Source organism: Thalassophryne amazonica, chromosome 12 (assembly GCF_902500255.1).
Source record: "Thalassophryne amazonica chromosome 12, fThaAma1.1, whole genome shotgun sequence".
NCBI lineage: Eukaryota > Metazoa > Chordata > Actinopteri > Batrachoidiformes > Batrachoididae > Thalassophryne > Thalassophryne amazonica.
Genome location: NC_047114.1, coordinates 64,063,515 through 64,090,814, shown reverse-complemented (window position 1 = coordinate 64,090,814; position 27,300 = coordinate 64,063,515). Strand labels below are relative to the sequence as shown.

Genomic DNA, 27,300 nt, shown 5'->3' with positions numbered 1-27,300 from the left:
GGAGGTGGCAGAGCTGAAGATGTTGAGATTCTCTTTGGGAGTGACAAGAATGGACAAGATTAGGAATGAACATATCAGAGGGACAGCTCAGGTGGGACGGTTTGGAGACAAAGTCAGAGAGGCGAGATTGAGATGGTTTGGACATGTGCAGAGGAGGGACCCAGTGTATATAGGGAGAAGGATGCTGAGGATGGAGCCACCAGGCAGGAGGAGAAGAGGGAGACCAAAGAGGAGGTTCATGGATGTGCTGAGAGAGGACATGCAGGTGGTTGGTGTGACAGAGGAAGATACAGAGGACAGGGTGAGATGGAAACGATTGATCTGCTGTGGCGACCCCTAACGGGAACAGCCGAAAGACAAAGAAGAAAAGAAGGTACACAAAGGTTATCTTAACTGCTGATCTGATAACTGAAAGGTTACCTGTAATAATGCTAAACCGTGGTTTAAAAAAAAACTAAAACATTAAGCTGAAGCTACCACATTTCGCTTTGGCTAAAACCCTGAAAAAACAGACTCAATGTGCTGAAATTTTAATATGTTGAAGCATAAACATGAAAGTTCCCAATAAAGAATAAGCACACCAAGATTAGAAGATGATGTACATAAATAATTAAATGAACAAATTAAAGTAAACAGCAGTTCCCATTAAACATACAGTTTACTGACTGTACAGAAAGTATTAAATTAACGCAAAATATTAAGAAACAAAAATGTATATGAAAATTATTTTAATAATTAATGCATTTAACCCTCCAGTTGATGCTTGTTGCCTTTGCACATTCTCAAGGTCAGTATACAGGTAGTTTAGCCTCGAGTGAAAACATCACTGAGCTCATACAAATACATGTAATTTGTTCACTTTTCAAAGGGGTCAGAGTTGTCAGTAAAGTCAATTTAATGTACAATGGTTCATTTCAGGTCATCTTAGTGTATAAATCTCACCGTTCAAGGCAATGATAGCTGTCAGCTGGCCGTTAGAAGCAAGTTAGAGACAATAACAAAAAAAAAAACAGCTGATTTCAATAAAACAGCATACAGCCTGAGCGTGTTTTCACCAAGCGGCAGTCACAGATGCATGAATTCTCGCCTTCGGATGGGCCACCGACCTTGAGAACTGTGTCAATTTCGCTTAATGGGTTATTTTATAAACAACTACAGAAACAAATGTATGATTTTAGGGTGTAAACACATTGACTGTTAAGCTTTTATAAGTTTTCTCTTTTTAAAGTGAGCAAAACTAAATTTAGTAGTAGCTAACTGGTCCACTAATGGTTAGCTTAAAGGCTAATCCTTTCCCAAAAAAAGTTATCTTTGCTAATTAGTTGCTAGTTGATTAGCTGAACTGTGTCCACCACTGATAGCTTCATACAAAAGTTAGTCCAAAATTACCATGAAGGTAAATACCTCATTTTAATAAGATGTGCCAGTGGTGGTGTTTTTAATTACTTCACCCTGAATATCACTGAAAGAAGAAGGAGAAGTTAAACAATAAGCACAGAAAAATGTGTCTGCTTTCACGATGTTTGGAGCATTTTCATTTGTGTTGTTGCAGTGAGCGCCTTGGAGCAGGTTGCAAAAGAGCAAGTTGGTGTTTTCTTCCCACATATTTTTAATCAAAGTGTTAGTGTTTACATTTGCATTTGCATTGAGCAGAGGGATGCCGAATGCCAAAGGTGGGATTTTGAAAAATAATTTCTATTTTTTTTTTTTGTTTTGCTTTCAGATGGAAACAAGGGTGGGTGGTTGGAAGGCTGGATGAAGGCTGGTGGATGACTGAACTCCGAGACCTGGAATAGCTCATCATTATTGCCACAGGCTCTCGTCTTCCTCCTCTCCTCCTGTGGCCCCGACCTCCATCCAGGGGTCCAGCGGCGCCAGCGGAGCCCGAGCGGGGAACGAGTGAGTGGGCTGGGAAGGATGGAGGAAGTCCCTAAAGGCAAGAAGTACCTCTGGAGTTTGCAGCATGCAGGAGAAATCAATATGAAACACAAGAGCTTCCACAGTTCTGAGTGGGGTTTCCTGTGTGTTAGTCTGTGGCTCCGGGGCCCTCAGACCTCTGAAGGACAGGCCCTGCATGCCCATCTCAGCTGCTACCCCGGCTCCTCAGACTGGACTTCACTCCTGAACTCCACTGGCTGTGTGTGGTTTTTCTAAAGGGGATCTCACCCCCCAACCTCCTGTCTCTGGCTGTCTAAAAACCAGTTTGGGAGTTCACCTTTTGACTCCACCCTCAAGCTCGACTTTATTCCCTGATCAGTTTTTACATTTGACAAAGAGACTGTACGATCTTTATTTTCTCTCCACGCCTGTTTGCTGTTGCGATGACGAGCTGTAGATTCATCTTTTCAACCATAAAGACATGCAGTATGAACAGCACTTTTTAAAAACCTCTGTGATATCTGTTACACTTTTTTTTTTTTTTGCCTGACTGAACAGCAAAGAGCTTCTACTGGAGATGGGTACACGGTAAGTTTTTCCTAATTAACATGATGAACATCACTAAACACATGGCCATTACCTGATATGGTATCCTCATTTATGTGCTGAATGATTACACCTCATTTTGTTCTGGAGGTACTAATTAAAGGGGTCATATTATACACCTCGTTACTATGCTATGATAGGCCAACAGGTGGTAGCATATAGCTAAAACAAAAATCCTGCATATATTGAATTGCTTCATTCTAATATGAACCCATTGTTTTTTTGGGGGGGGGACTAAACTGACATTGAGATTGGTGCTTTAAATGTAAAGGAGCTGATTTTCATCTAGTGTGTGAGAGTGACAAAGACTGCAGGGTGATTTACAGTCCAAATATAGACTTCCAGGACATAGGTCACAAGAGTCTAAAATGAGCCATTTCAGGGAAAGATGAACATCCCATCAGAAATACAGCATTTGCATCCTGTGAGCCCAAAAGGTAGCCAAAGATGTTCACAGATGTTGTGTATACCCATGCTGTACTAGCTAACACAGGTATCTCATAACTAATATATATATATATATATATATATATACACACACAACTCAGCCACATGGGGTGTGCAGCCAGTACATTCTGAGTGCCGGTCCCAAGCCCAGATAAATGAGGAGGGTTGCGTCAGGATGGGCATCCGGCGTAAAACAAGCCAACCGAACTATGCAGACTCAGAATCGAATTCCCATACTGGATCGGTCGCGGCCTGGGTTAACAACATCCGCCACAGGTGCTATTGCCCAACAGGGTGCTGGTGGAAATTGGGCTACTGGTGGGCGAAGACAACGAAGAAGAGGAGGAAAACGTTGCCACGAACAGCAGGAGAAGAAGAAAACTAGAAGGGTGGAAATGAGAGTGGGGACTTTGAATGTTGGTAGTATGACTGGTAAAGGGAGAGAGCTGGCTGATATGATGGAGAGGAGAAAGGTAGACATACTGTGTGTGCAAGAGACCAAGTGGAAGGGAAGTAAGAGCAGGAGCATCGGCGGTGGGTACATGGTGAGGACAGGAAGAGAAATGGTGTTGGGGTCATTTTAAAGGAAGAGTATGTTAAAAGTGTGTTGGAGATTAAGCGAGTGTCTGACAGGGTGATGAGTGTGAAGTTGGAAATTGAAGGGGCGATGATGAATATCATCAGTGCATATGCCTCACAGGTAGGTTGTGAGATGAAGGAGAAAGATTTCTGGAGTGTGTTAGATGAGGTGGTGGAGAGTGTGCCCAAGCATGAAAGAGTGGTGATAGGAGCAGACTTCAATGGGCATGTTGGTGAAGGGAACAGAGGTGATGAGGAAGTAATGGGTAGATATGGTATCAAGGATAGGAATGGGGAAGGACAGATGGTAGTTGATTTTGCAAAAAGGATGGAAATGACTGTGGTGAATACCTACTTTAAGAAAAGGGAGGAGCACAGGGTAACATATAAGAGTGGAGGAAGGTGCACACAGGTGGACTACATTCTTTATAGGAGATGCAAGCTAAAAGAAATCACAGACTGTAAGGTGGTAGCAGGAGAGAGTGTCACTAGACAGCACAGGATGGTTGTTTGTAGGATGACTTTAGAGGTAAAGAAGAAGAAGAGAGTGAGAGCTCAACAAAGGATCAGATGGTGGAAGCTGAAGGAGGAAGACTGTTGTGTGAAATTTAAGGAGCAGGTGAGAGAAGCACTGGTTGGAGGGGAAGCAATTCTGGACAACTGGAAAAGTACTGCAGATGTGGTGAGGGAGACAGCTAGGACAATACTGGGTATGACATCTGGACAGTGGAAGGAAGACAAGGAGACTTGGTGGTGGAATGAAGAGGTCCAGGAAAGCATAAGGAGAAAGAGGTTGGCAAAAAAGTTTTGGGATAGTCGGAGAGATGAAGAAAGTAGACAGGAGTACAAGGAGATGCGGCGTAAGGCGAAAAGAGAAGTGGCAAACGCAAAGGAAAAGGCATATTGCGAGCTGTACAAGAAGTTGAATAGTAAGGAAGGAGAAAAGGACTTGTACCGATTGGCCAGACAAAGGGACAGAGCTGGAAAGGATGTGCAGCAGGTAAGGGTGGTAAAAGATGCACATGATAATGTGCTGACAAGTGAGGAGTGTGTGCTGAGAAGGTGGAGGGAATATTTTGAAGAGTTGATGAATAAAGAAAATGAGCGAGAGAAAAGGCTGGATGATGTGGTGAGAGTAAATCAGAAAGTACAAGAGATTAGCAAGGAAGAAGTGAGGGCTGCTATGAAGAGTGTCTTTCAAGCACACGTTTGTGGCGAGACGTGACCGTCGCTCCTGCAAGGATGCGGGACTTCTCTGTGTTCCCAGGGTGAAGAAGTCAGCAGGTCAAAGAGCCTTTTCTCATTGTGCACCCATCCAGAGGAACAGTCTTCCTGCGACCGTGAGGCAGTCAGAGCGGAGGCATCGGTGGAGGCGGTTCATCCAGGCCCGAGGCGTCAGCTAGATCTGAGGCTAACAGCGGCTACGTCCGAGGCTAGCAGCGGCTACGTTCGAGGCTAGCAGCGGCTACATCCGAGGCTAGCAGCGGCTACATCCGTGGCTGGCGGCGGAGGCATCGGTGGAGGCGGTTCATCCAGGCCGAGGCATCGGTGGCGGCGATACATCCAGGCCCGAGGCGTCGGCTACATCCGAGGTTAACAGCGGCTACGTCCGAGGCTAGCAGCGGAGGCATCGGTGGAGGCGGTTCTTTCAGGCCCGAGGCATCGGTGGCGGCAATACATCCAGGCCCGAGGCGTCGGCTACATCCGCGGCTAGCAGCAGCTACATCCAGGGCTGGCGGCGGCTACGACCGTGGCTGGGGCGGCTGTGAACGAGGTTAGCAACGGGGAGGGTTGGGGTGCGGCTACCGGACCTGTGGTGGTGGAGGCTACTGGTGAGAATTGTTTTTGTAATCAATAGTGGCCATACTGAGCCACGACAGTCGGCATGGCACCACCCAGGAAAACAGATAAACTCGAGGAAGATATAGAGGAGATAAAGACCTCATTAAACCATATATCAAAAGACATGTCTAATCTAGACAAACTGATGGTGGAAATTAAAGAACTCCAAAATCTGGTTAAAGAGAAGGACAAGATCATTAAGAAACTTGAGCAACGTGTAGATGAACTTGAACAATTTACTAGAAAAGATGACGTTATAATATCTGGACTAAAAACAAGGCATCGGACATATGCAAGGGTGGTGGATTCTGGTGGAGCCAGTGGGGAGGATGCACCACCTGAAGAAAGACAATCATTGGAACAACAAGTTACAAACTTTTTATATCAAAAAGGTGTTGTCATCCATCAAGACACAATATCAGACTGTTATACTATTCCAACTAAAGATAGAAAAAATAAACTATCTAACATTGTTATACGATTTACAAGCAGAAAATATAAATATGAGTTATTAAGACAGGCAAAGAATTTGAAAGGAACGAGTGTCTATATAAATGAGCATCTAACAAAAAAAAATGCAGATATTGCTAGGGAAGCAAGACTACTAAGAAAACAGAAACATATTGTTGCTACATGGGTCTGGAATTGTAGGGTGTGGATTAGAGTGAAAGAAGGAACAAACAGTATACAAATCAAAAACATGGAGGACCTTACGAAATACAGACCTGAATAGACAATCAAATATAACATCTGTTGGTAATTGGACCAACAAAAAATCAGATCAAACATGGAAACAGAGGATAAAATATATGACATAGACACTAATATTGATGAAAGTATATTTGACTTAAAAACGATTGGTTGTGAGTATTATACGGTAGAACAGCTGAATAGTGAAAAAATTGCAGAAGATACCCTGTCACTCATACATATAAACAGTCGAAGCTTGTATTGTAAAATGTCACAAATAAAAGATTATTTAAATCAGTTTAAAAATAGATTTAGTATTGTTGCAATCACTGAATCTTGGCTTAAAGATGATCTCATGGATGAAGTTCAAATGGAGGGATATGAGCTGTATTTTGTAAACAGAAGATATAAAAAAGGCGGTGGTATTGCTCTGTATACAAAAACAGATCTGATGTGTACAATTGTTGAAGAAATGACAATTATGAATGATGTCATAGAAATTGTAACAGTGGAACTTGTACATGAAACATCTAAGAATATTTTAATTAGTTGTGTATACAGAGCACCAGATTCTTGTGTTGTGAAATTTACAGATAAAATAATTGAATTATTCCATCAAATTAAAAACAAAACGCTTTTTATGTGTGGGGACTTTAATATTAACATAGAAAGCTCCAGCTGCCAAAGATTAAGTGATTTTGTGAATACAATGTATAGTTTGGGGTTATTCCCCTTGATAACAAAACCAACCAGAATTACATCGCAAAGTGCAACGGTAATTGATAATATATTTACAAACAGAACAGATGAAATTATCAAGAATGGGATCTTCATGACAGATATTAGCGACCATTTACCAATTTTTTCAATATTTAAATATAAAAATAGGTACAACAAAAAAACTGATATAAACTTTAAAAGAGATAAGTCAGTAAAAGCCTTAGAGGCATTAAAATATGACCTTAAAAATCAAAACTGGGAAGAAGTTTATGTCAGTGATGTTAATGTAGCATATAACTCATTTATGAAAATATTGATGAAATCATACAATAAAAATTGTAAATTAATTGAAATTAGTAAGAAAAGAGTAAATAAACCATGGCTGACAAAGGGAATAAAAAATGCTTGTGCAAAGAAAAACTATTTATACAGGTGCTTTTTAAAATTGCAAACAAAGGAATCAGAACATAAATACAAAAAATATAAAAATAAACTATTAACAATAATTAGGAAACAAAAAAAAGATTATTACAGTGAAAAACTAAATAAGAGTAAAGATAATATGAGGGTAACATGGGGAATTATAAAAAGTGTGATTGATAGTGATGGAACGAAAGAAACTATTCCAAATTACTTTGTTAAGGAAAATAAAGAGATATATGATATAAAAGAAGTTGCAAATGGGTTTAATGATTATTTTTCAAATGTAGGGTCAAGTCTGGTGGGAAATAAACCAATAATAGAAGATAAATTATGTACATTGGTAAATACGGTCAATAGTATTTTCCTGGACAATGTGGAAAAAGATGAAATAAGAAATATTGTAAAAAACTGTGTAAGCAAAAGATCAACTGACCATGAAGATTTAGACATGATGACTGTAAAAAGTATAATAGAAATTGTTATTGAACCATTTACTTATATTTGTAATCTGTCTCTGTCAACTGGGGTTTTTCCAGATGAAATGAAAATTGCTAAGGTAGTCCCATTATATAAAAATGGAGACAAACATAATTTTTCTAATTACAGGCCAGTATCATTGCTTCCACAGTTTTCTAAAATTATGGAAAAAGTTTTTGTAACAAGATTGGATAAATTTATTGAGAAACATCATATTTTAAATAATGCTCAGTATGGATTCAGAACAAAACATTCGACAGCTATGGCAATTATGGAACTAATAGAGAAAATATCAACAACAATAGATAATAAGGATTATTTTGTAAGTATTTTTATTGACCTGAAAAAGGCTTTTGATGTTATAGACCACTCAAGATTGCTCCACAAGTTACAACAATATGGAATAAGAGGTGTTGCACATCAGTGGGTAAAAAGCTACTTAGAAAATAGAAAACAGTTTGTTCAGATAAATAATACCAAATCAGAATTGTGTAACATTATTTATGGAGTACCACAAGGATCGGTACTTGGACCCAAACTGTTTATTTTGTATATCAATGATTTTGTGAATGTATCCAATGTGCTTGGCAGCATTTTATTTGCTGATGATACAACGCTGTTTTACTCTGGATCAGATATACAGGAAGTAGCACAAGTGATAAATACAGAGTTGGAAAAAGTTAAACATTGGTTTGATATAAACAGATTGTCACTAAATATTAATAAGACAAATTTCATATTGTTTAATGATAGAGCGAAAGAAAATAATGTGTCATTACAAATAGATGGAATGGATATACAAAGGGTAAAAGAAATGAAATTTTTAGGAGTCATGATTGATGAAGATCTTACATGGAAGTCACACATAAATTACATAAAAGGAAAAATAGCGAAAGCCATTGCTGTTTTGCATAAAGTAAAATATTCATTAAATAGTTATGGTTTATTAACATTGTACAATTCATTGATTGTCCCATATTTAACTTACTGTGTAGAAATCTGGGGATCAACATATACAACCTATATACAACCTTTATTTATTTTGCAGAAAAGAGCTTTAAAAGTGATTAGTAACAGTGGTTTTAGAGATCCATCTAATCCATTGTTTATTAAGTATAGGGTACTTAAATTTCATGATTTAGTTGATTTGAAAATATTACAAACGATGTACCAAGTTAATAAAAATACTTTACCAACAAACATTCAAAATATGTTTGAAAAAAGAGTAAGTAGTTATAAATTGAAAGGAATAGAAGTCTTTAAAAAACCAAGATTTAGAACCAAAGTAAAGGAAAGGAGTATTGCAGTAAATGGTGTCAAATTATGGAACAATCTTAATAAAGAAATTAAAGAATTAAGGTCACTTAAATTATTTAAAAAACATATTAAATTAGATGTATTAAGTAAGTATGAAATTATGAAGTAAGTCAGTGGGCTGCAAGAAAGTAAAAAAAAAAAAAGTAAACTGTTAATAATGTTTGGAGTGTCTTAAGTTTAAATATAACCTGTCAGTGATGTAATCTATTAATTAATGGTCATAATTATGAAATGGGTCAGTGGTATGTGACAAGTTAAAGAAATGCAATCTGTTAAATAATGTTGACTATGATGCTGTATATTGAAAGATTGTATTGTTAAAAGGGGCAGAAATCATAAGACTTGTTCTTCTTTCTGCTCCTTTTCATTCTGGTATTGTGGTGCTTTTGTTTTTTGCTTTTCTGTTTTTCTTTTAAATGAATGAAATAAATATTAAAAAGAAAGAAAAAGAAAAAGAGGATGAAGAGTGCTCTGAGAATACTGTTGGAAAAGTACAGAGAAGGACAGAAAGAGTTACATTGTGTGTTTGTGGACTTAGAAAAAGCTTATGATAGGGTGCCAAGAGAAGAGTTGTGGTATTGTATGAGGAAGTCTGGAGTGGCAGAGAAGTATGTTAGGGTAGTGCAGGACATGTACAAGAATAGTGTGACAGCGGTGAGATGCGCAGTCGGAATGACAGACTCATTCAAGGTGGAGGTGGGATTACACCAAGGATCAGCTCTGGGTCCTTTCTTGTTTGCAGTGGTGATGGACAGGTTGACGGATGAGATCAGACAGGAGTCCCCATGGACTATGATGTTTGCAGATGACATTGTGATCTGTAGTGAGAGTAGAGAGCAAGTTGAGTCTAGTCTGGAGAAGTGGAGATATGCTTTGGAGAGAAGGGGAATGAAAGTCAGTAGAAGCAAGACTGAGTACATGTGTGTGAATGAGAGGGAGCCCAGTGGAATAGTGCAGTTACAAGGAGTAGAAGTGGTGAAAGTAGATGAGTTTAAATATTTGGGGTCAACTGTCAAAGTAATGGAGAGTGTGGTAGAGAGGTGAAGAAGAGAGTGCAGGCAGGGTGGAGTGGGTGGAGAAAGGTGGCAGGAGTGATTTGTGACCGAAGAATATCAGCAAGGGTGAAGGGGAAAGTTTACAAAACAGTAGTGAGACCAGCTATGTTGTATGGTTTAGAGACAGGGGCACTAACAAAAAGACAGGAGGCAGAGCTGGAGGTGGCAGAGCTGAAGATGTTGAGATTCTCTTTGGGAGTGACAAGAATGGACAAGATTAGGAATGAACATATCAGAGGGACAGCTCAGGTGGGACGGTTTGGAGACAAAGTCAGAGAGGCGAGATTGAGATGGTTTGGACATGTGCAGAGGAGGGACCCAGGGTATATAGGGAGAAGGATGCTGAGGATGGAGCCACCAGGCAGGAGGAGAAGAGGGAGACCAAAGAGGAGGTTCATGGATGTGCTGAGAGAGGACATGCAGGTGGTTGGTGTGACAGAGGAAGATACAGAGGACAGGGTGAGATGGAAACGATTGATCTGCTGTGGCGACCCCTAACGGGAACAGCCGAAAGACAAAGAAGAAGAAGATATATATATATATATATATATATATATATATCCAAATATAAATGACCTTCTGCCGAAGAAACATTTATCAAAGCTTTAGTTTTCTGTCACAGTACATACTGCTGTGTCATAATGATTCCCAACAGATAACGTAAAAGTGTAATTTCTTAAGAATACTCAAGTTATTATATCACAGGTTTGAATATAGTTTAAAAAACGTCACTTTTTTCCTTTGAAAATTTTGCTTTGAATTTTCAACAGTATACCTACACCATAGACATACTATACAACTGTTAAAGTAATATTAATGCTAATACTGAGATATTATGATACTTTGTTTTGAATTTTCAGATATTCCCTGCAATTAGCATAATGTGTTACTCAATGTGAATTAGTGAGTCTGTGAGTCAGTTAGTCAGTGAATGGGTCTTTACATTATCTGTCAGTAACTCTGTAAAAATTGCTGCGTATACAGATAATATTCTTACAGATCAAGCCAAGGACTTAGCGTAGCTTGTACTATTTTGGGCCATGTTGGCATCTTTTACGTAATAATTTGCAGTTATTCTTTTATATATTAGTTTAAATGGACATGTCAGATGGTGGGTGGACGCTTTGGCCGTGAGCGTTTTGGTGTACTGCTAATACATGCTGACAAATATTAGTGTAACATTAAGGTTGGACATTCTAGCACACTAGAAGCTCAAGTAATCTTTCTTTTCAACATTTATCTTAAACTACATTTCCATTTCTATTAAAACAAAGGGCTAGTATTAGGGTTAGGGTGTGAAAGATGTAATTTCCGACAAAAATGTCCACATTATGGCATATTTTTGGCCAAAACATCCTAGGACGTGTTATTTTTCCCCCGGTTCTTTCTGTAACACTGCCCCTCACAAAGGGCAAACTCTAACTATTCCGCACTTTTAAATTTATTCAAAGTCACAGTGAAAAAATATCAGGCCTGGATTCTGTAGAACTTCTCTGACAGACGAGATCCACCCCTACAGAATCCCGAACATGGAAACAGCTTTTATAAAATATTTCATAGGCGTGACAAAGGCAGACCTTATTTCGCAAAATCCTTTCCTTATTGGACCCCGTGGGCAATCAAGGGAAGTCCAACCCCCTGCCCAGGACCCGCGCCGTAATGGAACATATATGATTTATAATGTAACCTAACTCTCTTTGTCCTAAATGGTAAAAAAAACTGGTTAAATCCGGTTCGACATGCACATACCAACAGAGAACAAAGGAAAGTAAGAATAAGAGTGAAAACTAAGCATAAAATCCTAAGTAAGATAACTACTTTAATATCAAAATGAGTACAGAAAACAAATAAAGAAAACCATAAATGAACATACATATATATCTAACAGACGGAACATTTGACAGTGTTGAATGTCCTAGTCCAAAACGTATGGCTGAAATGTCCTTTGGTCCAGTAGCATGTCTGAGCATGTTTAGGCACATGTAAAGTTGTGCTATTTTTGAAGCCTTGTTGCTAATCACAGGGTCCTGGTGGCCACTAATGTTATTTCTGCTAACAATAAAATTTCCAAAGCAACTTGATAGGGATGTCTCTGTATATTATGGTAATTTTGCATGTTCAAAGATGCTAATATGTTTCAAAACAGCAGCTACTTGCAGAGATTTTGCAGACCGTCTCACTCTTGGACTTACTCAATTCTCTTTCCTTGCTAATAGCAGCACACACAAATTTCTTTTCTTCACCTTTTCATGTAACTATGGCACACTCATGCTGTTAAATATTCAAACACGCTAATTTTTGTGTGTTTTATGAGCCAAATTTGAACATGCGACATTGTAATGGTCACTTTGTTTCAGTTCTCTACTCATCACCAAAAGGCCAAGCTATTAGAAGCAGCTGAATGTTTGATCAGAAATTAAACTTTTAATATCCATCGGAGCATCATCTGTTGAGTATTATTAGGATACAACAGCATATCTGGGAAGTAAAAATAAAAAATGCAATGCATACATTGGACAAGCAGAGGAAGGTCATTAATATATGTAGGTCTTGAGATGTTTGTGTTAGCTACTAATGATAAGTGCTGGATGGGATCATGACAATCGTGTTTTACATCTGTTGGGGCTTTTGGCAATCGAGTGACGTTCTGTGCAAATAAGATATTTCTGGTGGGGTGTCTTTTCGTTGTCTCCGGTGTTTTAGTATGGTGGCCAAGAAAGGCCACAGCACTTCCAAATTAAGACAAACTAGAGAAAGCAAATAACACATATTCAAAAAAAAAAAAATCTATTCAGCAAACAGGCAGTTGCATAAAAACATATGGCAAACCCAGAGAACACAAATATATAGTGGGTAAAATAAATATTTAACACATCACCATTTTTCTCATTATTTACATTTCTAAAGGTGCTACTGACATGAGATGTCCATCAGATGCCAGTAACAACCAAAGTAATACAGACATATAAAGAAACCAAAACAAATAAGTACAGAAATTAAGTTATGTGTAATAATGTGAAATATTACAGGGAAAAGTATTGAATACCTGAAGAAAGGGAGGTGCAAAAAGGCATGGAAAGCCAAGACACCAGCTGAAATCTATCAGTAATTAGAAAGCAATCCTACCTCTTGTCAGTGCAAATTAATGTCAGCTGGTTCAGTCCCAAATGATGGCCTATAAAAAGGTGTCTCATTACCAAGGTGTCACACAAGAAACATATCATGATGGTAAAAGCAAAGAGCTCTCTCAAAATCTTTGCAACCTTATTGTTGCAAAACATACCGATGGCATTGGTTACAGAAAGACTTTGAAAGTTCTGATTCTTCCAGTGAGCATTGTGGGGCCATAATCTGAAAGTGGAAAGAACATCATTTCACAATAAACCGGCCACGACCAGGTGCTCCTCGCAAGATTTCTGACAGAGGAGTGAAAAGAATTATTTGAAAAGTTGTCCAAGAGCCAAGGACCACTTGTGGAGAGCAAGTGAACAATTGTTTCAAAGAAAACAATAAGTTGTGCACTCAGAAACCATGGCCTATACACACACTCCATCCAGACTCCATTGCTGAAGAAAAAGCATGTTGGAGCTCATTTCGGCATCAAACGTTTTGATGCCGAAGCCTCAGGTCTTCTTGAACAAGCTCGGTGCACCGATCTTTGGGCAGTTTTTCCCATTCCTCTTTGCAGCACCTCTCAAGCTCCATCAGGTCAGATGGGGAATGTCGGTGCGCAGCCATTTTCAGATCTCTCCAGAGATGTTCAATTAGATTCAGGTCTGGGCCACTCAAGGACATTCATAGAATTGTCCTGAAGCCACTCCTTTGATATCTTGGCTGTGTGCTTAGGGTCATTGTCCTGCTGAAAGATGAACTGTCACTCCAGTTTGAGGTCAAGAGCCCTCTGGACAGACCAGTCTCACGTTTTTTTTTTTTTTGTTTTGTTTTTGTTTTCATGCTCCCGTCATGAAATTAGTCAAATTTTCGTGACGGGGTTTTGTTTAACTCACTATTACTAACCCTACTCCTTCACCCAACCCTAACCATAACCACCTGACACCCCCCCCCCCCCCCCCCACTTCACTTTTAATTTCATACAGCCGGAATGAATTAGAATGAATTTGTGCTGCTGTGACGAAAATGAGGCGCTTTTCGTCACAATATCACAAACCAATAGATTAATGTATATTTCGTGCTGCTGAATCACAACTTGCCGTGAGACCAGGTGGGTCTGGAGCAGGTTTTCATCCAGGATGTCTCTGTACATTGCTGCATTCATCTTTCCCTCAATCCTGACTAGTCTCCCAGTTCCTGCTGCTGAAAAACATCCCTACAGCATGATGCTGCCACCACCATGTTTCACTGTAGGATGGTGCCTGGTTTCCTCCAAACATGATGCCTGACATTCAGGTCAAGGAGTTCAATCTTTGTCTCATCAGACCAGATAATTTTGTTTCTCATGGTCTGAGAGTCCTTCAGGTGCCTTTTGCCAAACTCCAGGTGGGCTGCCATGTGCCTTTTACTGAGATGTAGCTTCTGTCTGGCCACTGTACCATACAGGGCTGATTGGTGGATTGCTGCAGAGATGGTTGTCCTTCTGGAAGGTTCTCCTGTGTCCACAGAGGAATGCTGGAGCTCTGACAGAGTGACCATCGAGTTCTTGGTCACCACCCTGATGAAGGCTCTTCTCCCCTGATTGCTCAGTTTAGACGGGCGGCCAGCTCTAGGAAGAGTCCTGGTGGATCCAAACTTCTTCCAGTTACAGATAATGGAGGCCACTGTGCTCATTGGGACCTTCAAAGCAACAGAAATGTTTCTGTACCCTTCCCCAGATTTGCCTTGAGATAATCCTGTCTCAGAGGTCTACAGACAATTCCTCTGACTTCATGCTTGGCTTGTGCTCTCACATGCACTGTCAACTATGTAAAAAATCTAAAAAAATAAATAAATAAATAAAAAAAAACTTTTTCACCTTGTCGTTATAGGGTATTGTGTGTAGAATTTTGAAGAAAAATGTGAATTTCACCCATTTTTTAATAAGGCTGCAACATAGAAAAAGGAAAAAGTGCCACACCGTCAATACTTTCTGGATGTGTGGACAGATGAGGCCAAAATTTAACTCTTTGGATGCCATAATACACACCGTAAGTGGCACTACTCATCACTTCAAAAACACCATACCGACAGTGAAGATTATGGTGTGGGGCTGTTTTTCAACAGACAGCAATGGCAAATTCCATATCATTGAAGGAAGAATGACTGGTAAACTGTATCGAGGCATTCTTGATAAAAATCTGCTGCCATCTACCAGGATGCTGAAGATGAAACGAGGGTGGATATTTCAGCAAGACAGTGATTCCAAATACACAGCCAAGGAAACTCAGTTGGTTTCAGAGAATGAAAATAAGCCTGTCTTGAATCCAATAAAAAAAATCTATGGAAAGAGATAAAGATCAGAGTTCATAAAAGGGGTCCACGGAAACTTCAACATTTGAAGACTGTTTGTGTGGAAGAATGAGCTAAAATCACACCTGAGCAGTGCATGCGACTAGTTTCTCCATACAGGAGGCATCTTGAAACTGTCATTACCAACAAAGGCTTTTGTACGAAGTATTAAATAAATTTCAGTAAGCGTGTTCAATACTTTGTCCCTGTGTCATTTCATTTTATTACACATAACACTAATTTCTGTACTCATTTGTTTTGATTTCTTTAGATGTGTAGGTTACTTGGGTTGTTACCAACATCTGGTGAAAGGTTCATGTCAACTGCACCTTTAGAAATACGAGGGCTGTCCATAAAGTATAGGTCCTTTTTATTTTTTTCAAAAACTATATGGATTTCATTCATATGTTTTTACGTCAGACATGCATGAACCCTCGTGCGCATGCGTGAGTTTTTCCACGCCTGTCGGTGACGTCATTCGCCTGTGAGCACTCCTTGTGGGAGGAGTCGTCCAGCCCCTCGTCGGAATTCCTTTGTCTGAGAAGTTGCTGAGAGACTGGCGCTTTGTTTGATCAAAATTTTTTCTAAACCTGTGAGACACATCGAAGTGGACATGGTTCGAAAAATTAAGCTGGTTTTCAGTGAAAATTTTAACGGCTGATGAGAGATTTTGAGGTGACACTGTCGCTTTAAGGACTTCCCACGGTGCGAGACGTCGCGCTGCGCTCTCAGGCGGCGTCATCAGCCTGTTTCAAGCTGAAAACCTCCACATTTCAGGCTCTATTGATCCAGGACGTCGTGAGAGAACAGAGAAGTTTCAGAAGAAGTCGGTTTCAGCATTTTATCCGGATATTCCACTGTTAAAGGAGATTTTTTTAATGAAAGACGTGCGGACGGGTCCGCGCGTCAGGACGCAGCCGGCATGGAGCGGCGGCACAGGAAAAACACCTCCGTGTTGATAACCATTTGTAAAATTCAGGCGGCTTTTGATGGCTTTCAGTGGAGTGAGTATATGAGAAATTGTTTAACAGCAGGACATGTTCCAACTTGTCCTTAAGGCTTCCAACAGAGGTGTTTTTCCTGTGGCGGAGCGTCGCGCACGTCTTTCATTAAAAAAATCTCCTTTAACAGTGGAATATCCGGATAAAATGCTGAAACCGACTTCTTCTGAAACTTCTCTGTTCTCTCACGACGTCCTGTATCAATAGAGCCTGAAATGTGGAGGTTTTCAGCTTGAAACAGGCTGATGACGCCGCCTGAGAGCGCTGTGCGACGTCTCGCACTGTGGGAAGTCCTTAAAGCGACAGTGTCACCTCAAAATCTCTCATCTGCCGTTAAAATTTTCACTGAAAACCAGCTTAATTTTTCGAACCGTGTCCACTTCGATGTGTCTCACAGGTTTAGAAAAAATTTTGATCAAACAAAGCGCTAGTCTCTCAGCAACTTCTCAGACAAAGGAATTCCGACGAGGGGCTGGACGACTCCTCCCACAAGGAGTGCTCACAGGCGAATGACGTCACCGACAGGCGTGGAAAAACTCACGCATGCGCACGAGGGTTCAAGCATGTCTGACGTAAAAACATATGAATGAAATCCATACGTATAGTTTTTGAAAAAAATAAAAAGGACCTATACTTTATGGACAGACCTCGTACATTGACTGAGAAAAATGATGAGGTGTTTAATACTTATTTTACCACTGTAACCTGCAGTCCATGCAACAATTTGATAACTTGTCTGCTGCAAATTCACACAACGCACGTACAAACGTAGACACATCAAATTATAGTATTTTATGTGCTGCAGTTTATATTTGTTTCCTTTGTTTTCAACCTCGTGTCCAATTTGCAGGATGTTTTTAATGCAACTTCCCCGCAAACAATTGTATGTTGTCATATCATTTGTACCGAACGCCAAAATAAGGGCCATCAGGTATTGCAAAGACTTTCTGTCCCTCCGTCTGTCTGTCTCTGGTCAGCATAAGTCCAGTCCTATTATTGCCAGGGTCTTCAAATTCACAGAGACCATTCTTGGGACACAGACCTTGGACAAGTTCAGAGATGGCTAACGTGGACCTATTTTAAGAGGTCAAAAGGTCACATTCTGTGCCCCATTTTTATGCTTATACGGCTGAGGGTATTTTAGCATTGCGTTATAATTTTTCTTAGCCATAATGACATCAGAAAGTGACGTTGCCACAATATTATTCTGTAGACTAACAGAAATGTTGCAATATTTCTCATAGGATGATGAAGTGGAACCAATATTTTACTGGAAAATGTTTGGTTTTACTCAAAGGTATTGAAAGCCATGTGCATTCACCTTGAATGTCAAGCTCACACACTTGCACTTTTAACATATGCAGATTAACACGTGTTAATCTAATTTATTAACTTAATTTCAAAGAACTTAATTCATTTAGATATTACCAATTGAAACAATTCAATTGAGTTGGTTCTTTTTTCAGTGTACATTGATGCCCCGCATTCACACACTAATGTCAGGGTGCTGCCATGCAAGGCACACAGTCACACTGGAACCAACTTGGGGATTAGGGACCTTGCCCAAGGGCCCGTAGAAATTTTCTGGCCTGATGGTGGTTTGAACCGAGCATCCCCTGGTCTCAGGCCCACCGGTTAACCGCTACACTATCACCTCCCCATGACACAAAAATAAATATTAAAAAAAGATAAGAAATATATATAAAACCATAACTACAATGTTGCATTTACGTCAACTGTTTGCTGGCCTTAAAATAACAGAAAACTCCCCACCTAGCTACAATATTCCTGCAAACGGATTTACTCTTGTTCCTACAGGAATGATGCACTGTGGGCTGCATTTCCCATGCTCTATCGTTTCATTTTCTGAAAAAAATGCAAGACAACCAACCAATCTTATAACGTCTGCATGACGTCTGCTGAATGTCCTGTGTGGATGTTTCAGCACAGACCTACAAAACAACACCCAAATGGCATCATGCCATAATGTCACAAGGATATCATGATTTGACATCAATTTGTGATATTTTTTATGATGTTTAGACAACATCATTACTAACATAACGAAATCCTGACCACAAACTGACTTAATCTGACATACCTATTGTGGAATTGATGTACGTTTGGGTTTGTTGTTGTTGTTTTGTATTTGGGTTTTCTGCATTTGGAAGTTATGTGGCCTCTCTCGGCCACCATATTTTGAACATTGTACATGTAGAAGGGGACCTGTTCTTGCACAGATGTAGAACAGTGAGACTCTGAGGATTTAATAAACAAGAAGCGCTCACAGAATGTAGCTAAGATCTCAAGGCTTCGTTAACCACGTCATCCTCAAAACACAGAGGTGTGTGTGTGTCTGTGTGCCACAGGCTTTACAAGTCAAAGCAATCGAGGAGCAGCTGTATTCACTGGAGCCCCCGTCCAGTGTGTTTTTTTTTTTTTCCAATCAAATGGGCACAGTGTCAGACAAAATGGCTGCCCAGCTGTCTCTCTGCCAAAGATGGCGGGTGCATCAGCGTTGCGCCTGCCATCTGTGTATCCGTTTGCTGTTGTTGCATGTAAATTAAAGCTAATTAGCGTTCTGTTACCCGCCAACCACCACATCATTGGCACGTGCCGCTAATTGCTTGTGCTTGAAGATGGCGCAGAGGTGAGCGGGGTTGTAGAAGCATGTTCGCTGTCTTTTGTTTTCAGCTCAGACGAACATATTCGCCCCTTACAATGTGTCTGATAACTGATAACTCCCTGCATTTGAGATCACAAGCGTGTACCAACTATGACGTGCCTTGCATATGTTTGTGTCGCACTGTACAAAGGATTAGGCCTAAGCATTTAAATCGCTGTCACACATGCACACTCACGAGGATATTTTCTTAACATATGGATATACATAATGCACTGATGAAAGCAATAAGCAAACAGAGAAACTCAGACATGCACACAGACTCTAATTAAGGAGGCTCAACAAACTTCACACCAGCAGACCATAATAGTCTCATTTTCATGCACATGGGTGTCCAGTTGCCATGGCACTGATTAAAAAAAAATCACAGGACAACTGATTTTTGCTAGAAGAAGAAGAAGAAAAAACATTGGATGAACTCCATTCAATTTTGGGCAAGATTTCCATCCAATAAATATATGTGGCCCAACTCAATTAAATAAAATTATATTGCATGGATGTGCTTTGAGTTGAGGCCACATTTATTTACTGGATGGAAATCATGTACAAAATTGAACTGAGCTCATCCAATGAGTCATTTTACTGAGTGCATAAAATATATAAGCCATAGACTGTACATATAAACAGGCAGTCTGAGAAAACTGGTGCTACAAGCACACTGGGTTTTGGCTGCGGAGCATCATGTTGCTGAAGAAAAAAAAAAAAAAATACAACGCTGTTACACCTTCCATAACATGAAAAATGTTCAATGTGTGTCATCTGATAACGCAGTATAATCGAGCCGTGAGCTGCAGGAGCACATAAAAGCAAATCTCACTCGTTCTGTTTCTAAATTCAGCAGTGTGATGTTTGATGGAGCGGTTGAGCGGGTCTTGTTTTGGTCTTCTGAATGGCAGAGTAACAATGCACAGTTCATATTTGCATTCGCCCATCAAAGCAGCTGCCGCGCTGTACAGTTCGGCCGACGGCGGGCAGCAAAATGGCAGTAACGCAAATCACCGGGTCTGTCTGCTGGTCGTGGGAGCTGAGGAGAGGTGAGAGGAGCAATGTGGAGGGAGGGGTAGGAGGTGGGTAGGTTTTTTTGGTGGGGAGTGGGGGGGGGTCTGGTTGGACAAACAGAGGGTTGTGAGGTCTAGACTATGGGGTTCAGGGGGGCAGTGGAGGAGTGTTAATGGTGAGGTTATTATTTGGGTAAAGGGGGGCTGTCTGGTTTTAGAATGAACTATTAATGAAGGACTAGAGGGGAGGTGGAGGAGGGGGAGGGGGGTCGGGGGCTAGTTTGTCTACGTCTGGTCCATTTGCATAGTGAGATGAGGGCGGCCATATGCTGTGCTCCGAGACAGACCGAACGTCACGAGTCAAGCGCGTCTTTTTCATTTCTCACAATGACACTCCGACTGTACTGAAGCCTCGTGTGAAACGCATCACCGTTTTTGCCCGTTACGCTACCCAATAAGGAGATGCGAGGCTGCTCTCGTCCAATGACAGAAGGTGAAAAATCAGGAAGCGGAAGGAGAAGTGAAGGGGGGGTCATGCATTTACCCTTGATGTGCCGAGAAAACAGATAGTCAGCTTCACCGTAAAGGACACTGAGACCAAAGCTGAAGCTTCACTTTCTTCAGTGTTCGTTGACTATGTGCCTCTCTGCCAGTCACATGTTTAGTGATCAACAGAGGGAAACGAAAGTACGCCCTCTGCTAAAAACGATGACGTCAGGGAGGTGTCACAATGTCAAAAGAGTCAGACAGCCAGACACAATGTGAATCTACATAATGTCTCCATGAATACGTCTGTGTGTGTCAAAAAGTGTGCACTCGGAGCGTGGGAATGTACGGAGAACATATGCAGAACAGCCAGGCGCCGGCGAGGTGAATGCAATTGCAGCAGGTGAAAGAGGACCCAAAGGTCAAAGGGTCAAGGCCAGAAAAGGGTCTGTCTGGCCCGTGTGTGTTTCGAGCCACTTGGGTTGTCAGGGTTCTGCGGGATGCTAATGAAGTTGCCGGGATAAGCGGCGCTGTCTATTGTTAGCTGAAAGCGGTCGTTCAGAGAGGACTAGACTGGGTGTAGACTCGGACAAGAGCTCCTTCATCATCTTGTAGTCACAGCGGAGCGGCAGACAGGCAGGCAGCCTGAAGTCAGACATCCCCTGCTGGAAGTGCGATTGTGTTGTCTCAAAGTCTTTTCTCGTCGCGTCTCTGCTTTCTGTGACATTTCTTCTCTGAGTGACACATTGGTCTCCGACTGCAGCGTGGTGCCTGTCTTTGTCTCATTCTAGACGGATGGCAGCCTTGCAACAAAACTACCAATTTTCATGCTGGGGGAACGAGAAAAGCTGTTGGGTTTTCCAACATGTGTACAGAAAGTGGAGTTAAGCTTGATTTCCATCACCTCAAACTGGAAAATCTCATTTGGTGCCAGAATGTTGCTCTCCTTCAACCATAGTTTGTTTATCACATTGGACTGTGTCCATGAGCAAGATGACCGTCATTTTCATAAGTAACTGGACAATGATAGTTTGTCTTTTTGCCTCTGTGACCTACCACGATGGAGCTGAAATTAAACAAGATGGTTTTGTGGTACAGACTTTTAGCTTTAACTTATATATTGCATTTTCCATCTAGGAACAAGAGCAATGTGAGATTTCTGGCGACCACCAATCCGGATCCGGATTACCTCCAAAATTTAATGGAGTCTTCCATGCTCAAATGTCTATCTGTGGTGGTGCAAATTTGGTGAGAATCCATGAAGTAGTTTTTGGAATCCTTCAAAGCCTGTAGAAAATTAAATTTTGTTCCAGATTCCGGATCCAGATGATGTGCAAAATTTAATGGAGTCTTACATGGCCTAATATCTATCTGTGGTGAAAATTTTGTCAAAAGCTGTGCAGTAGTTTTGACGTAATCTTGCTAACAGACAGACAGACAGACAAATAAATAAACACCAATGATTTTATTATGTCCTTGGTGGACGTAATTAAAGCCATTTTATGTAGTTCATCCATTTTTAAGGCCCACAAGTAATGAGATTGACTAAATATAAGGATTATTGTGCATACAAATTATTACCTTTACAGCCAGTTTCCTTCAGACAAGTCAGGGGATGGTTACAGGAACATTTTCAAGTGACTGAGTATGTCTTGGACTTCATTTACATCACTCATTAAGAAACACAAACAGTATGGAACTGTTGGGTGAATATGTCTGTGACTGTGTAAGAAGGAAACATGTGAGGGAAGCCACCAAGATAACTCTAAAAGGGTTATAGGCTTATGTGACTGTGATTGGAGAAAGTGTACATAGGGCAGCTGTTGCATCACCAGTTATACAAGGATTCAGGAAGCACATAGCAGACTCAAGCCTAGAATTGATTTGTTTTATCTTGCATGAAAATCCCTCTTTGTGCCACTCCACCATGACACTATATGACTGGTGGTGCAACTAGACAAAAGTTACATGAAGCACAGTTTCTCTAGTCACAGCCACAGAAGCCAGTAACTCCTACAGTGTTATCTGGGTGGTGACTTTGAGAACTCCCTACTCCAGACAGATTTACCATACAGTACCACACTGTTTGTATTTCTTATTGATTGATGTAAATGTAGTCCAATACATAGCCAGTGACTTGAAAATATTCATGTATCCATCCCCTGACTTAAATAAAAGTGGCTATAAAAGTGATCACTTCTATCAATAATAATCATGAAAATTCAGTAAGGTTTATCTTATATATTATATTCCAGTTCTAAGGTGGAATTATGCTAGTATATAAAGGTATATCTAAATATCTAAAGAGGAAGAGTAAAATAGGAGAGTAGAAAAGAGTAGAGTAGAGCCACTTAGGTACCTGGTCTTGAGAACCATTTGTCCAATTACTTATGGTCTCATAAAAACAGAGGGGCTATGTGTAAACATGGTTGCAACTCCTAAGTGGTTAATGCAATATGTTTGCTTGACCGCCTTGAATAAAGGCTAAAAGTCTGCACTGCAAGCACATCTTGTTTCATTTCATCTTCATTATGGTGAAAAATTACAAAAACAAAATTACAAAAATTGTATCATTGCCTAAATATTTATGGAGCTGGCTGCACTTATGTAGAAGATTTTGCCGTCCAGTAGTTGTAAAGGATGTGTAAAGGTGCATTACATATATGGTGTCACTTTAAGGCAGAAAGCATTACCTCATCAGGAGCCGAGTAAAGGAAGGAATGGAGTGAATGGGTGAAGAAGCGCAGTGCAAACTCCCTGCTCTCCTTTATGCTGGTGGACCCAGGCTTCATTAGCTCTACAGAAAGGGACAGCTCCCTCCCGGTCCCATCAATGGAACCATAGAGCTGTCTCACTGGCACTGTGCATGTGCACTCAAACTATTCACACACCACCAGGCTGCATACTATGTCACTCATGCCGAACAGAAGCCTGGCAATGACACTTTTTTAGACTCACATCTCTCTTTGTCCCTTGTTCACCTATTTTCCACTCACATGCTTGTCATTATTCTCCATTTTGCAAATTTTCTCACTGATTGTATTTTCTATTTCACTCTTTTTCTCTCGGGTTGCAGATCTCTTATACAATTGGCTGTACGGGACTCGGAGCGTTTCTTTTAACATCACGTCGGGCTTCACATTGTTGCTATAAAATGAAGAATGTGATGAAAATAAGGAAAGAATGAAAAGATACTCATCTCCCCAACAACAAAAAAATTCTTATGGTTTCCTCTGCAAATAACTTTGATTTTTCCTGCACGCTGTGACGTGTGATCAGTTGTCACAATGTTGTTTTCATTATTTCTTTCTTTTATTTTCTTACTTTTTTATTTTAATGACCAATTTCTTTTCACTTGCCTGAAATCTGAGTTCCTCATAAACGAAGTAGGGAGGGGTGCTATCTCAAAAAAATTGGAAATCTATAAATGTTTGCATGGAATATGGAAATATACATGGAATAAACCATAGCAGCATACATTTAGGTCATTTGGATCCAAAAACCCATATGGACGGAGCGTTTGAAAATTCCAAGTAACACGTGTGTCGTATATGTGCTGTTGACATAGAAAACCACTCTGTTGCTTATAATTAGTTCATTGTGGCCATGATGTTCTTTACATGTGATGATTATACTCAACTGATGTTCCTGAAATAAAAACTACACAGATTTTGTTTGTTACAATTAATCGTAACATATGTACTGAAATTAGGTTTTTTGTCAATTACTCTTAAAAAACAACAGATAGGCTTATTGTTACTATAGGAGTTGAATATAAACTTGGGGTCAAGCAACATTTGGAGCCAAATTTCAAGTCTCTAGGTTCAGCGGTTTTCGTCGATATTTTTGGGGATTTTTGAACCCAATATCTTCACTGGCTCCGTCCATATGGGTTTTTGGAACCAAATGACCCAAAATTTATCCTGCTATGGTTTATTCCATGTATATTTCCATATTCCATGCAAACATTTATAGATTTCCAAATTTTTTGAAATAACACCCCTCCCTAATGGAAGGGCTTGATTTGCTACATCATAAACTGGAACAGGTCACAGAATCCTATGCAACTAATTATGACAGGTGTGTCAGTGGGCAGAGCTCAAGGAGTGCACCGTGCGTTTTTCAGTGAGGGAACACGAGGGAACATGTGTGGCGTTTTGTCAGCAGTGTGGCTTGTGCATACACTGTGCAGAATCAAAGGTTATTTGTAGATTATTATTTTGTAATATGTCTTTAAATAGTTCTGTATCATTAAATGTTCTTCAGGAAGCACTTAGCAGACTCAAGGCTAGATTTGATTTGTTTTATCTTGGGTGAAAATCCTTATCTCTTCACTCCACCTTGTATTTTTACTAAGCTTCAATGTTGAAAAATGAAAAAGTGTGTATGTATTCAGACATTTTAGGCTACTTTCACTCGTACTTAACTGTAAACTGAAAGTCAGCTGTGGAGGATTGACATTAATTTTATAGTGTTGTGCTTTAATAATATAGTAACAAGAAGAAGAAAAAAAATATATATATATTCATTTGTGGATCACTGCATGTACAAGTGCTATATAAATGGTAAATGGACTGCATTTATATAGCGCTTTTCCATCTGCATCAGACACTCAAAGCGCTTTACAATAATGCCTTACATTCACCCCGATGTCAGGATGCTGCCACACAAGGCACTCACTACACACCGGGAGCAACTAGGCGATTAAAGACCTTGCCCAAGGACCCTTAGTGATTTTCCAGTCAGGCTGGGATTTGAACCAAGGAGCCTCTGGACTCAAGCCCAACACTTAACCACAAGACCATCACCTCCACTAAATAAACAAATGCAATAATAAGAAGAAAAAGACAATTTTATAAAATTTTTGAATTTGTGAAGCACTGTATTTAGAACTGAAATGGCTATGTAAATATATGTTATACTAATACTACTGATACTGCTACTAATAACACATAAAATTTTCAAAAATGCTTCATTATGAATAGGAAAGGTGTAGATCCCTAACTGGGGAATCACAAAATATTCTTTAAAAGAATATTCTTCATAACACTACATTATCAGTGAGTGTCTGAGCTGATTCTCCATTAGTAGAATGTGTCACCAAATCATCCACAGACGACATTAAAAAAACGGGAGAATGACTTAGTTGTTATAAGGCACCATTAGGAATAATATAAGAGGATCCCACCTCTCTGATCACTGATGTGGAAGCTCTGTTTCCCATCAGGCAGCTGCACAGGTTCCTAATCCAGTGAGGAAGGAGGAGACAAGAATATCAGCAAAGGTGCTGGAAGGTATCAGGCTGGCTGCCGTGATTAGTGTACATGCACACATGCATGTACAAAATGACGTGCACACACATCTAAACATGCAAAGCCCAGTTAGATCAACCTTTTTTTTAATTGATCTCCAAACAGGTCCTGTGATTCGCATGTACAAAAATAAATAAACAGAAATTCTTGAAATGCTTCATGCAATCATGTTACCAAATAAAGATGGTAGCAGCAGCAAGTGCTGGATCAGAAGGTTTGCAAGGATATTTACTCTATCTGCCAGTTTCTGGTCAAGTCCAGGTCGTATCTCTGGGAAACTTTGTTGTACCCAAGGAGGATCGGAGGCTTTGACTCAAAAATAGAAGCGTTGATCGTGAGCGAGAGGCTGACAGAGGAGGAGCAATGAGAGTACAATACTGTGGCCTGGTTTGCCGCTCCGCAGGGAGACAGACACTCACGTTTCCCTGCTAAATCAGATGTTTTTAACACACACAGGCACACCCTTCTTTCTCAGTTCCCTCCTTCCTGGTGAGATCGGACTAGATTCCTAGTTTGTTGTTGAGGCAGCAGGAAACTTATTGCCCCAGATTTAAAGTGCACCTCCTTCACAGTTTGCATATACAGCAGTTCCCTGTTTCAGCTGCTACTATCAGGCCCCTAAGTATTTGGACAGGGTCACAAATGTAGCCGCCCCCTCCCCCTTTACACCATTACTGTACAAATGGAGTTGAAATGGAACAATGTGTACAATATGCAGTAATCGGGATCTGCCATTCTGTGAGCAGAAACGTTCTTCTGATTCTCCTCTGCAGCATCAATCCCATGAAAAGCATGTCGCTCTCTTCTTTTGAGATGTCAACCGATACACTTTAGCTTTGTTTGAAAAATGTTGGAATAATGTTTGAGCAGAGATGCGTGGACGCGCTGGCACATGCACACAAACACTCATGTAATGGGTCTCATCCATACTCTGGTGTGTTCAGCAATAACCGGCTATACTCAGCAATCATTACACTAGTTTGTAAGTGGTCATGTATTAGTAGGTAGTATGACTTTTGCCCGCTATTTTAATCAATCTGGCCAGATGCCCTCAATTTTGGAAACGGGGCACAAATTGGGACCAAAAATCAGCGGAAGACTGATCTTAGAAATATTCACGCATCCATTCCCTGATTTGCATAAAGAAAACTGGCTGTAAAAGTGATTATTTGTATTACCAATATTCTTTAAATTTGGTTTGTCCAATTATTTGCGGCCTGTAAAAATGGGGGACTGTGTATAAAAATCGCTGTAATTCCTTAATGGCCCCTTCACACATACTGCGAAGTTTGGACGGCGTTTGGATGAAAATGGCAAAACAGTTTGAAATTAGCGCCCGAAACA

At 40.3% G+C, this 27,300-nt stretch overlaps 2 long non-coding RNA genes across 6 annotated transcripts in view; both read left to right on the top strand.

Annotated features, from left to right (window-relative positions):
- The window catches only part of LOC117521589, a 32,748-nt gene extending 30,827 nt beyond the window's left edge, over positions 1–1,921 (top strand). For all 5 annotated transcript variants that reach the window (XR_004563985.1, XR_004563983.1, XR_004563987.1 and 2 more), the window contains exon 3: positions 1,724–1,921. This is a non-coding gene — a long non-coding RNA (uncharacterized LOC117521589). The remainder of the gene's footprint in view (positions 1–1,723) is intronic.
- A 405-nt stretch (positions 1,922–2,326) lies between these two features.
- Positions 2,327–27,300, top strand: LOC117521590. Its single transcript, XR_004563988.1, has 3 exons — positions 2,327–2,470; positions 10,486–10,493; positions 27,290–27,300. It is a non-coding gene; the product is annotated as an uncharacterized LOC117521590 (long non-coding RNA).